At 46.2% G+C, this 10,286-nt stretch overlaps 1 long non-coding RNA gene across 1 annotated transcript in view; it reads right to left on the reverse strand.

The window, feature by feature from the left end:
- Positions 1 to 10,286, reverse strand: part of LOC102252741 — a 27,298-nt gene that overhangs the window by 2,003 nt on the left and 15,009 nt on the right. Inside the window, exon 2 of the long non-coding RNA XR_314434.2 lies at positions 283 to 382. This is a non-coding gene — a long non-coding RNA (uncharacterized LOC102252741). The remainder of the gene's footprint in view (positions 1 to 282; positions 383 to 10,286) is intronic.

The following is a 10,286-nucleotide window of genomic DNA, read 5'->3' on the forward strand; positions in this document are numbered from 1 at the left end:
CCGAGTGCACAAATTTTTGTGCGCCGGGCCTCTAGTAATAAAATGAATAAGCATTTCTTTTGTCCTCCTACTACATGCCAGGTACCACAGGGATGAACACCAGTGGTTTACGGCTTTAGATAATGTAGCATTTCATGTTTATGCTACTCAAGAGTGACCCTGAAGGTCTGTGGTTTGTTGTTTTGCTGAGGCACAAATTTGAATTACTTGCTTGAAGCCTGGTATATAAGAAAAAGGCACTTCCCTGGTGATTGGGCCCCAGTGACTACTCAGAATACACACCTTGATTCAACTTCATTTTTCTCTCCTTTTCTTTCAAGTGGTATTTTGCAAGGGTGGGATAGGGGTATTAGATATTTCAGGGTCCACAAAGGTCTTCCTCCTGAAAGTCAATAACCTATTGTAAGATGCGGTCTCTACCTTCTTCAGGCTCATAGTCCAGTGGGGAAACACAGAGTATAACAAAATGTGTTATAATAAGGTTAAAATATAGCAGAGAGACAAACAGGATATTTTAACATCTGAAAATCAATGAATGTAATAAACCATATCAATAGAATAAAAAAAAACACATTCTCTCAACATATACCAAAAAAGGCACTTTTATCATAAAAGACAGTCTTTCATGTAAAAGCTTCAACAAACTAGGAATAGAAGGTAATTTCCTCAACATTATAAAGGACATTTATAAAATATCCACAGTTAACATCATACTTTGGATAGGAACACTGGATGGCTTGGAGACAGGAAAAAGAGAGAGAGACTTACTTGACATTTTCATAACATTTAAAAAGATAAAACTATAAAAAAATCACTTGACACCTAGCCAGCATGGCTCAGTGGTTGAGCATCCACCTATGAACCAGGAGGTCACTGTTCAATTCCAGGTCAGGGCACATGCCCAGTTTATAGGCTCAATCCCCAGTGGAGGGTGTGCAGGAGGCAGCTGATCAATGATTCTCTCTCATCATTGATGTTTCTATCTCTCTCTCCCACTTCCTTCCTCTCTGAAATCAGTGAACTTGTATTTTTTAAAAATCACTTGACAAAATATACAGCCATATTTTTATAATTTTAAAATTTTTATAATCTTAAAGCCAAAAATTATGACATAAAACCCAGATACCATTAAATAACAGATTGACAAAGTCAAATATCCAAAAGTTAAATGATCCTGCATGACAATGAAAACATCACATCATCTTCTGCATTTACCACCTATTCAAAATATCAGTAAAATAATTAATAACTGTTTTTTAATCTATGCTATCCCATGGTCCTCATAATACCCCTGTGTCTCTCACTACTTTACCATCCATGCTAGGACGAGTTCCTCTGGGCAGCAAAGCATCTCAGCCTTTGCCCCTCAACAGAGGACCTCCCCTAGTCTTGGCTACTTGGAAAAAGGTTCTCCACCCAACTGGATTCCGCCTTACTTCTGGGTGAGGCTCCTGATACTTAGATTATTGCTCTCCTAGCTCCGTGACACTCTGTAAACTACATGGGTTAATGGAAACAATAGAATGGCAGCCAATTTACATGTCATTTGCATATCATTTGATGCTCAATTCCTATGAGAACAAAATGTATACCAGTTTCCTACCCATTACTACTATAAATGCTCACTTGTCTCCTAGGCAGGCTGACCAAGACCCACAGAAAAACCACTGGCTGCTCTCCACTAAGGAATACACAGCCCCAACTCCAGTCTCATAACCTCGGATCAAAGTCAACTCTGGCTTTTTCTTCTTTTTCAATCTCACCAGGCATTACATCCTCCCTCCTTGCTCAAAGCTAGCAATAAATTTTGGCTATGGCCAAAATAAAAACGTTATATTTCCCAGGACAACAGGAGACAGAGTAGTCCACTTTTAGCTCTGTGGTTTCTAAATGAATATATATTTTTTTCTACATATTTCAATCCTACCCTAAGATGATACTGTTTTGTTTTGTTTTTGCTTGTTTGTTTGGTTGGTTGGTTAGTTGTTGTTGTTTTTTTAAAAAAAAAAAAAAGAAAGAAAGGAAGGAAGGAAGGAAGAAGGAAGGAAGGAAGGAAGGAAGGAAGGAAGGAAGGAAGGAAGGAAGGAACGAACCCTGGAGAAGCCTGTGCTGGGCAGGTGCTGTCCATGGTTCTGATCCCACTTGCCAAGATAAAGTGTTTTCACCTAACCTGGGACCGTGGTAGTCACTGAACAATCTCTTCCAAAATTTCTTTTATATATAAGGGAAGGTAAAAGGCAATGGTGAGAGAGACAGGAAGAGAGGAAGAAAAAGAGAGGGGGAAACAAAGACAATTGTCAAAGCAGAGACCACTGTGAAAGATTAATTAACCAATAGAAAAAGGGAGGTTTTGTTTTACAAAGAATTGTAGCTACCAAAAAGCCATGAACAGTCATAACTGAAATATGAATTTCTAAATTATTGAAACAAAGTGGTAAATTTATCAAGTGCCAAGTGATGCTGAGATTTGCTGGTGTAGATGCAAGTAAATAAGATCTTGGGCTGGACGAGATAGAGACAGTGTGATTGAGTTGTGTTGTACCAAAGTTTTCATGGTTTCCTTTGTTTTTATTTTGCATCTTGATGTAAACTGAGACCTCTGTGTCACAATTTACATAGCTTTCTTCAAGTTCTTGTGAAAATCCTTTTGCAAATCCAAAACTAAATTACTTTTCTCTCTGAGAGGCTGGGGGGCACTCCCCGCTGGGTCCCCTCCTCCCCTGCCCGTTCCTCTCTGAGACCAGCACTGACAGCCCACACCACACAGAGTACATTCAGCCACTCAGCCACTGAAAGTTGACAAACTGCCAGCTCTTTCCACAGATAATAATTCTTCATAGCTTATTTTCAAAACACTTGAACTCTATAATGTATGCTCACTCTGCAACAAGGAATTACAGAAAACTGATACACTCCTCAATATCAAGAAGCGGAATTAATGTTCTGGGTCTGGTTTTTACATGCCGTCTGGGCTTCAGGATGCATGAGAAGAAACTGAAAAATTGAGGGCAGTGTTTAAGGGGCTCGGGGTGTGAGATGGCTGAGAACTGCTCAGAGCCTGGTAAGGACTTTCCTGCACAGAGGAGTCATGGAGAGAAATCAAGGCCAGTGGGAGCATTCCGCACGAGAGATCCTTCTTTTCAGTCCTTTTTATTTTAAATATAATTTCTCAGTATTCCAGAATGTTAGAGATAGAGAGGAATTAAGTAATCCGTGTTTTCCAAACAAACAACAATAAAACCCTGAAACCCAGAGAGGTTGGATGACTTCCAAGGTCACAGAATTGGTGCATAATCGTGGCTGGCATCCATGGCTCCAAGGCCAATGCAGAGCCTGTCCTATTACGCTATGGCCACTCTGGCTCACCACTCACTATCCATGTGTCCATGGGTAAGCTAGTTACCCTCTCTGCACCCCAATGTTCTCATCTGCGGAGCAGGGACAGAATTCACACCTCTCTCTTTGAGTTCATATGAGGATCAAATGAGATAATTCATGGGAAATGCTGAGCTCAGACTCTAGCTCACAGTAAATATTTAATAAATGAGAACTCTCATTATAATTACTAATGTTATTATTAACATTTCCATTTTACATGTGAAGAAACTAAGCATTAGAATCTCAAGAAGGCTTGATGAGATAACCAGATTTTTAAATACATAATTGCTTTTGAATTCTAGACCCTAACGTGGACCCTGAGATGATTACTCTCAGGAACATGTATCCTAAGACAAACATGTTTGAAGCCAGCAAAAATGTACCACCAATACCACCGTTGCCCCAGGGGCTGGCCGAGAGCTCCAATAGCCAGCAAGAAAACGGAACTCGAGTTGCCCTTCACTCCCAGCTTCCTCATTTTCAAAACTCAGACTGGGCAATGAAGCCATCAGCAGACTGAAATTCTATAGTTCATGATTCTGACCTGCCTGTAACTCTAATTGCTCAAAATCCCAACTTTTGTTAATTCTCTAACCTGATGAATAAAGCACAATAAATGTTTGAGGATTAATGAACATGTTAATAGGAAAGAAGAGATGGATTTACCAAGGATGTCTAGAAGGCATAAGAACAAAATCAATTACAGGAAAAAATATTAAAAGATGTGATTAACTGTACATGAGAAAGATGCAATTACCATGGCTGTGTTTAAAAAGAACCTCCTCACCTGCATCAGATTAAATTCCTCTTTTTTCTGCAAATAAACCAGAGGCTCATCTCCAGTGTGAGGGGATTCAACCCTTGGTTCTCATGAACCAGGATCAGATTCTTACACAATAAGTCTGAAATTATCTCCAGCCAATTCAGAAGCTTCTCACTCTTAGTTATATGGATCATTGCCAGAACTAAAAAATAGGAGAGCAGGACCAGCTTTCACACAAATCAAGGGAGAGGGAAGAGGAGGGGTGAGAAAACCTGCAGCTAGGAATCCATTAGGCCAATGCATGGCCTTTGCATATTGAGATTCACTCAAAGGACCAGATTGAACTCCAATTCAGACTCCCACTCATCACTCATTCCCTAGGAACTCATTCCTCTTGCAGAAAATCCACTGTGGGGCATACTGGAGACAACACAGAGAAGAGGGAGGGATGGTGCCTGCCACTTGTTGGGCATTTTGTACACATTTAGTGTAAAGATTCTACTTAAACTTTGTACCAGTCCTAGGAGAACAGAATGTCTAGTCAGAGAACAGACATTCCCGGGTTACAGATGAGGAGGCTGAGTTCCCAAGAAGTTCTGTGACTTGCCTAAGTTTGGGTTTTTATTCCCAATAGTAATGGCAACGATTCAAATTTGGGTTTTCTGTTTCTAGTACTAAAGCTCTTTATTACACATTTACACACGTGCGGGCACACACACACAAGTTATATTAGAAATCCCCCCAGAAAACTCCCTATCACCTCAATTCAGTAAGAGAAATCTAGCAGGGGGGTGTGCACAGAGTTAAGGGAATTAAATTTGCTGAGCACCTGATTGGCTTGTAAGCAAGTCCTATGCTGGGCCCACTGCATACAGCAAGTCCTCACACCAGCTCTGCAAAGGAGATGTTACCGTCCCCATTTTACAGATGAGGAAACGGTCACAGAGAAGCAAAATGACTTGCATAAGCTTCTGTTTCCTCATCCGTGAAGTTGTAGGATTGCACCTGACCATCTCTAAGGTCTCTTCCACCTTCAGAACCTGTGATTTCGAGATCAGCAAAGCAGCTGCCTCCACCATGCAGTGGAGGAACACCGAGTCTTGTCCTCCATAATCACCTCCACCACCATTATCACCAGCTCTCTCCTCGGGGTGCAAGTCCAACCCCATCATCTGAAGCCCTCCCATGCCAAGAAGGGAAAAGTGTCCTCTGAGAAGCAAGAAACCAAGCAGAAGTTTCTTTTGTCCCAGGTGAAATATCCCTGCAGTCCTCCGCACAGCCCGGGCCCACTAGCCTGCAGATTCCCATGGAAATGTGGCACCCGGCCAGGAAGCCCCATATGCTGAGTGGGAGGCCCCATACACACAACCAGAACAAACTTCCTAAGAGTCCCCGGAGGCACCAGCTTTCTGCAGGCCACCTGCCTCGGCTCTCCACGCCTCCCAGCAGGAACCCAGTGTACTGGAGACCAGCCACTCTGTGGAGGGGATTTAGGGAAATGTCGGCCCAACCAAGGTTAACCTCCTGTTCCTGATATTAATGACAGCAGCAGCCACTGCCATCTGCACACCCTCACCTCGTGCCACGCACAGCCCCCAGTGCTTTCATGGCCCTCCACATCCAGTCCTTCCCATCTCTGCTGCGGGCCTCGCCGTGACCCCTGTTTTACAGGTGAGAAACCCAAGGCTCAGAGGCGAGGTAACTGGCCTGAAGTCGCAGTGCTGGGAAGCGAGGGACTGTGGAGTCAAGTCTCGCCTCTCTGACCTGACAGCTTGCACTCTCAGTGGCTTCCCACAGGGCCTGGCCTAGAGCCTGTGCTCACCAAGTGTCTGCTGTAAAGTGAGCAGGTCCATCTGGTGGAAGGACAGGAAGCCCTTCAGGGAAGAGAGCCTGGGCTCTGAGAGGAAGCTGCGCTCAGTCAGCAGGAGGACCGCATGCAGCTCTGGGAACCAGCGTGGCCCAGACAGAGGCTGGAAGTGAACAGAGACGTAAGGTGAGCAGTACCTGGTTTACATTTATGTTACCTCTTTTCCTGAGTGTCCATTCACCATACAGTCAAAATACAAGGAGATCATCTCCAGAGACAGTCTTGCAGGGGCAGGGTGGGGGTGGGGGGAGGAATGGAATCAGTCCAATGTAGAGAAATTCCTATTAGTTCGCTCAGCAAATACTTTTGAGTACCTACTGTGCACCACACTATACCCAAGTCTATCCTTGCAGTGCCCACAGTGAGAGAGACTCTGAATAGAGCAGGGGTCCTCAAACTACGGCCCGCGGGCCACATGCAAATACAAATATTGTATTTGTTCCCGTTTTGTTTTTTTACTTCAAAATAAGATATGTGCAGTGTGCATAGGAATTTGTTCATAGTTTTTTTTAAAACTATAGTCCGGCCCTCCAACGGTCTGAGGGACAGTGAACTGGCCCCCTGTTTAAAAAGTTTGAGGACCCCTGGAATAGAGCAACTTCAAAAGATACAGGATTAATGGCTGCGATGAGGTACCATGAAGGAAACATGAATTGAGAATATTTAATAGAGCAATTTGATTTGGTTTGACAGGGTTGTGGCATGCTTAACTGAAGACATTTAAGCAGAAGCATGAAAGACAAACAGAAAGTTGTCAAACCAAGGAAGGGTAGGAGTGGGGCTAGCATTATAGGATGAAAGAAGAGCATATACAAAACCCTGGAGTCTGAGGAGCTGAAGGAAAGCTAGTGTGGAAAACTGTGAGGAAGTGAGTAAGGAGAGAGGGACCTGAGTGGGGAAGGGGGCGCGGGGCGGGGTGCAGGGCCAGCAGGCCTCACACAGAGCTCTGGGGCTGTGTGCACAGTGTTGTTACACTGCAAGAACCGTGGGACGTCACTAAGCTGGTAAGAGACAGGAGCGATTATAAGGGCTTGGGGAAGCTGGAAGCAGGGAGACTAGTTATGTATAAGACTAAGGCTTCCATCCAGGTAAGAGCGAAATGTGGCTCAGAGAGAGGGCACTGAGGTGCTGAGATGTGCAGTGAGTCAGGTGACATTTTGGCGGGGATTGGAATGATGGAGTTACAAATAAGACTAGGAAGAGCTGGAACCCAATACCTTCCCACCAAGATCTTGCAGCGGCTCCAAGGGCGGTGGCCCAATAGTGAGTCCTTGGAATGGAGGTACCTGAGGTCCCAGCCTCTCCAAAATCCACTTCCCCACATTTGGAGAAAGCTCTATGTACCTGCTCTCCCAGCTGTCTCCCTTATGTAGGACCCCTCCCCACCGAGAGCTAAGTGTCCATCCCTAATCAAGGCTCCTGAGGAAGGGGAAAGAGAAGGGAGAAGAGATGAAAAGCAAGCTCCCCCACCTCTGCAGAAGGGAGGAGAAGCCTGTTTCCAATATGCTTCACCAAAGAGAGAAACTTAAGTTATCAAGAGGCAGGAAACCCTACCCAAACCCAGCCCAAGCTCCACAGAAATACTTTCTAATTCAAGAAAAATCCTGCTACTGCTAGAAACATACCCAGTCATTTCAAAATGCCATCCTTTATCTCATCTCAACTTTTCTAGGGAGGATCAGCAGACATATTTGCTTGAATCCAGGAAGAGGAGAGAGGGTGATGACTGCGTCCCGGGAGGCACCATGCCTGGTGGAGACTACAGCAGGGGCCCGGGCACTTCCCACTTTAGGACCAGCCCCCAGTACCCCACAAGCCCACCCCCACTGATAGCTCACAGAGTAGCTCCCTGTTCTCTCCCTCCTCACCCACCCCAGGGCTGCTGGTTCTGGCATAACCTGCTAGTGATGACAACAGCTATAATCTATGGAGCATCTATTGGGAACCCGGGTATGTAGTGGTACCCCAGTCATATACACATTGGATGTGAGATGCAGAAAGTTTAACAACGCAAAGTGACTTAACTAGAACTCAAACCCCAGGTCTATTGGACTTCTGAGCCAGCCTAACTGCCTTGCTAAACCTCCACTGGCCCTCTTGCCCACCCACCACTGGAGGAACCCTTGCCTGAGTCAGCCAGGGCCAGAGGAATGGAGGAAGGGCTGGCAGTGTCCTCTTCTGCAGTGAGAATGAGCATGAGAGTCCTTACTCTGTCATCTGCCAGACAGCAAGCCCCCTGCTGCCTGCTGGGCTGAAACAAGGAGGCAACCTCCGAGCTGAAAGCCAAGGGCCTGGGCAGTGGGCAGTGAGAGGCCACGGGAGTTCAGATCTCAGGAAGGAACAGCCCTGGAACCCAAACCCAGGGCTGAGGCTGATGGCGCTCCCTGCCCCCTCTCTACCTGCCTCCTGAGCAGACCCCATTGGGTCTTTGGCAGGGAGGTCTAACCTGGCATCCTCCCACTGCCTTCAAGGCATAGAGGGACAGTGGAGTATGGATTCCAATCTTAGGAACCTTGAGAAAATCACTGACCTTCTGAGCCAGTTTCCCCATCTGCACAATGGAAACGACAATAATACTAGTGGTACTCACTGCATGGGGTGGCTGCCCTAACTGGATGAGACAACGCGGTAACACCTGGCACACACCTTCTATGCCGGGAAAGGCTCATCCATCTGGCGAGAAGGACGTGACTGTGTCAGCCTTGCCAAGAAGCCTTTCTGGATGTGGGTGTGTCCACATCCACCTGGAGTAGGACAGGTCTAAGCGCCAGCCCTCCGCTGACCAGCACAATTAAGACCCCGTTGCAGCTCACCAAGCTGTTTGCAATCACCCTTTTTATGCAGCCCCTGTGGGAACGGAGACTCAGAGAGGCAACGTGACTTCCTCAAGGCTACACAGCCAGTGAATGCTGCTCCGGGAAGAGCAGAACCCCGGCCCAGTGCCTGCTCCCTCGTTTCACACCCCCTCTGTATCTTTCTGTATACAGAGGGCCAATGAGTATCTCACGTTCACTTACAGAGACCACATTCTGAGCCAGACACCGTGCTAGGCTCTGCCCGAAAGATGAACATGCAGTGCAAACAGATGATTGCAACTCCAGGTGAGGGTGTCCAGCCAGGCGTCTGCACACAGTCCCTTAGGGACACACAGGAGGTGGCAATCAACCCTGCTTGGAGGGAGGACAGAAAGCACAGGCTGCTGGGAGGAGAGATGCCACAGCCGGGTAGACAAGTAGGGTTGGGGAGGACAATCCGGACCCCGAATTGGAGAGCTACTTCAAGGGCCTGTGTCTGGGCGGTGCCCTGGTACAGTCTCCTACGCTTCCCCAGCAGCTGCCTCAGCTCTCTCCGCAGGCCATTAATACTCTCCAACCAGGAGGAATGGCATCCCACAAGGTGCTGTCCTCCAGGAGCCACAGTGGTCCTTGCCTGCTCTGGCTGGAGAAGCCATTGAAGTTCAGGCAGCCTTGGTCTCAGGTCCATGTGAAACCCTTGTATCTTCCTCCAGGGCTACTCCTGAGGGGGATCTGGGGCCCTGGGGCCACCTGTGCAGCAAGGTCAGTCTGAGTCCTAACACCTGCCCCTGAGGAGCCCTCTCCTGCCCCAGGGCCTCCCAGCTTCACTGAGCCTGCTTACTCAGCTTTGTTCCGAGCACCAACAGCCACTACTATTTCTAGTGCTTATTACATTCCAGGACAAAAGAGAAAACTTTCTTTTTAATTAAAATGAATACTCTGCCCAGGACCTGCAGCTCGTGCTAATGCGTGCTATGCCAAGAAGACAATTGAGTCTGTCTCCTTCAGTACCTTCCCCGACAGGAACCTGCAGCTCCTTGAGACTGGTGATATTTTCCTTTGGAGAGAGAAAGGAACCGAGTGCTTCTACTCCGGAAAGCACAGATATTCTAGGATGATTTCAGGGAACAATCATCTCTGTGGTAACGAGCTCCCTTCTCCCTCTCCAAACGTGGGTCTGTGGTGATGATAAAATGATAGGCCGCTACTTCCCAGCAATCTGTAAAGACTGCGGCCATATACCCAAGTATCCCCAGAGATAAAAGAGGAAGATTAAATAATTTGAAGATAATTTCTTCCGTGAAAAGAATAATGTTGCCATCAAAATGAAAACCCATGTAATAAAACCAAATTATGCTGAGACCTTGGGAGTATTCTTCCTATCTCCTGTCATGTAGAGACAGTGTTTCTGGAGGAAGAGAGAAAGAAGGAAAGAAGGAAAGAAAGAAAGAAAGAAAGAAAGAAAGAGAGAGAGAGAGAGAGA

The sequence above is a fragment of the Myotis brandtii genome, unplaced genomic scaffold (genome assembly GCF_000412655.1).
Source record: "Myotis brandtii unplaced genomic scaffold, ASM41265v1 scaffold668, whole genome shotgun sequence".
Taxonomy (NCBI): Eukaryota; Metazoa; Chordata; class Mammalia; order Chiroptera; family Vespertilionidae; genus Myotis; species Myotis brandtii.